The sequence below is a fragment of the Microcaecilia unicolor genome, chromosome 5 (genome assembly GCF_901765095.1).
Source record: "Microcaecilia unicolor chromosome 5, aMicUni1.1, whole genome shotgun sequence".
Classification (NCBI taxonomy): Eukaryota; Metazoa; Chordata; class Amphibia; order Gymnophiona; family Siphonopidae; genus Microcaecilia; species Microcaecilia unicolor.
In genome coordinates, this window is record NC_044035.1 from 356,666,009 (window position 1) to 356,669,027 (window position 3,019).

Below are 3,019 nucleotides of genomic sequence, written 5' to 3' on the forward strand. Positions count from 1 at the left end.
CTTGGGCTAAACAAACTCCTCTGGCCACGCCCGGGAGAGGAAGGATTCAAGGATATCCGCAATGAATATGCACATTAGCAGCTCATGAATATTCATTGGGAAGATCCTGAAAATCGGACTGGGTGGAACTGGGGCTCTAGACCACCATCGCTCCCAATGGACTGGAGAAAAGCAAGTTTTCCAAAACTGAGTCTTGGCTGCCCTGCTTGGCTTTCTCTCTCTTGACACTTTTTAACAAACCACTAAACTGGGCTAAATCATCCACTACAATAACTGTGACCTATATATGTGCAAATATAAACCTTATACACAGTTATACTCGAAACATTTTTATTTTGCAATTTCAATTATACAAAACCCTTATCACCTTATTGTATATAACTTAATCTTCACATTCATACATACTGGACTAATCCGATACAAATACCACTAATACACCTCCATCCTAACTACCCTCTATTCAATAATGCACATATGCTCTTACAGTCCATAATCAGCCACCGTTGTCTTCATATCAACAAAATTCTTTTACTCAAATCCAGTGTCATGCCACCCAATGGTGGTTGTCTATATAATGCACCTGCCACACTGTTCAGTGTCTCAATATTAATTACAACCCCCTCCCTTGAAAATGGCTGAATGCTAAAACCAATTGTATCCATCTGCCTTCTCAGTGCGGTGTGCAATGATCTTTGATGTACCAGTTGTTTAAACTTGCTGAGTATTTGAACGCGTAGTATTCCCAATATGTAGGTTTTCAACTCTTAAATCATTCCACATCTTCGACATAACACCCCGAACTCAACACAGTCTATGTTTCGCTACAGCGTCATCCAGTGGCCCACCCACTTTGGGTTCAGGCCCACCCAGTAGCAGCATACCTATGATGTGGTTGGCAGGGATCCCCAAGCCCCACCAGCCGAAAACTCCCAACAAATGTCCCTCTTGAATACCTTGTAAGTAGCAGATCTTCGCCTGCAGTGAGCAGTGACATACATACTGCTCGCACCAGCCCCACAGCCCTCCCTCTGATGTATTTCTGCCTAGGCGGAAACAGGAAGCTGCATCAGAGGGAAGGGTGTGGGGCCAACGTGAGCAGTGTGTATTAGTTGCTGCTCGCTGCTGGTGAAAAGCTGTTATTTAAAAGGTATGCAGGGGATGGGGGGGATGTTTGAGAGACCATATGGCATGCAGGCGAGAGAGGGAGAGACCAAATCACTTGTGGGACAAGGTGGAGTTCTTCTGCCCACCCATCTTGGGCCCAGGCCCACCCAAAATTGGGTGTCTGGCTACGCCCCTGGCGTCATCAGGAGACAACACAGTCTGTGTTTCGCTACAGCGTCATCAGGAGACGGGGTCCTATGAAAACCAATGTGTATGGTGATGCTTCCATATTGTACACACCCTATATACATCACACTCCTTGTCAACCATTATTATATTACTTACAATTAGTAGCCATAAACTACTTATGGATGCGGGACGATAAGGTCTTCCACCTTACACCAACCCATGCACTCAGCAAAAAACAGCCGGCACATGCGTGGTGAAGCCTGGTTCTCTACCTCTGTTAATACCATCCAAACTCCTCCCTCTTCACACGCTCAACCATTCAACCTCTTTGTTTAAACCGAATGGTTCAACAGTGTTCCACGTGAATATAGTTATTTGCTCTTGTTGCAGCAAATATCGTGCAGTGTTCCCCCCCTCGGCTCCTCCTTACTACCCTCATCAACACTACAAACCGCAAATCCTCCACTGTATGTCCTACCTTACCCCAATGTGCAACTAATGGTGTTTCATGCTTGCCCAACCTGATGTTACTTAAATGTTGGGCAACCCTATTCTTAATCTTTCTTATAGTATGGCCGACATACCACAGTCCACATGGACAACAGGTACCGTACACACACTGTGCAGTATTACAATCAGCATGTGTGCGCAATACAAATGTCCGTCCATCTGAATGGGGAATCCCCACTTGCGTGACTATTAATGCATGTCTACAATATACACATTCCCCCCTCAGGCAAAATGTCCGGGGGTCAGCTCATTTGTACCTTCTCCTTCCATTCTTTTATAATGGGACATAAGCTCCCCCATATTGCGCCCACGTGTATATGTAAACCTAGGAATATCTTTAAACTCCTGATGCACTGTGACCATCGGCCATAATGTCTTAATGATGTTTTCTACTGCCATGCCTTTGTTCGTGTAGGGTAAAACACAAGTGAGCCACTCACGCTGTGCATTGAATGATGCTAGGCTGCATAGATAGGGGTATAACCAGCAGAAGAAAGGAGGTGTTGATGCCCCTTTGCAAGTCATTGGTGATGTCCCATGTGGAGTACTGTGTATCTTGCTAAGGATGTAAAAAGACTTGAAGTGATCCAGAGAAAAGTGACAAAAATGGTAGGGGGTTTACATAGCAAGATGTACATGGAGAGACTTGCTGACTTGAACATGTATACCCTGGAGGAAAGGAGAAACAGGGGTGATATGATACAGACGTTCACATATTTGAAAGGTATTAATCCGCAAACAAACCTTTTCCAGAGATGGGAAGGCGGTAGAACTAGAGGACTTGAATTGAAGTTGAAAGGGGGCCGACTCAGGAATAATGTCAGGAAGTATTTTTTTCACTGAGAGGGTGGTAGATTATTATTAATAGGATTTATTTACCGCCTATTTGAAGGAATTCACTCAAGGCGGTGTACAGTAAGAATAGATCAAACATGAGCAATAGGCAATTACAGCAGTAAAATATTCAAATAATGTAAAGCCCTCCCAGAGGAGGTGGTAGCGATTCAAACTGTAATAGAATTTGACAAACACAAAGGAATCCTGTTTAGAAGGATCAGATCCAAAGCAGCTTAGTGGAAATTAGGCAGGAAAGCCAGTGCTGGGCAGACTTCAACAGTCTGTGCCCTGATGGAAGCTGAGTAAATTTTGGGTGGGCTGGAGCGAAGCTTTTCAGGGGCTTTGACAACAGCTTGAGAAATTTTAGAACAAGGCAGAC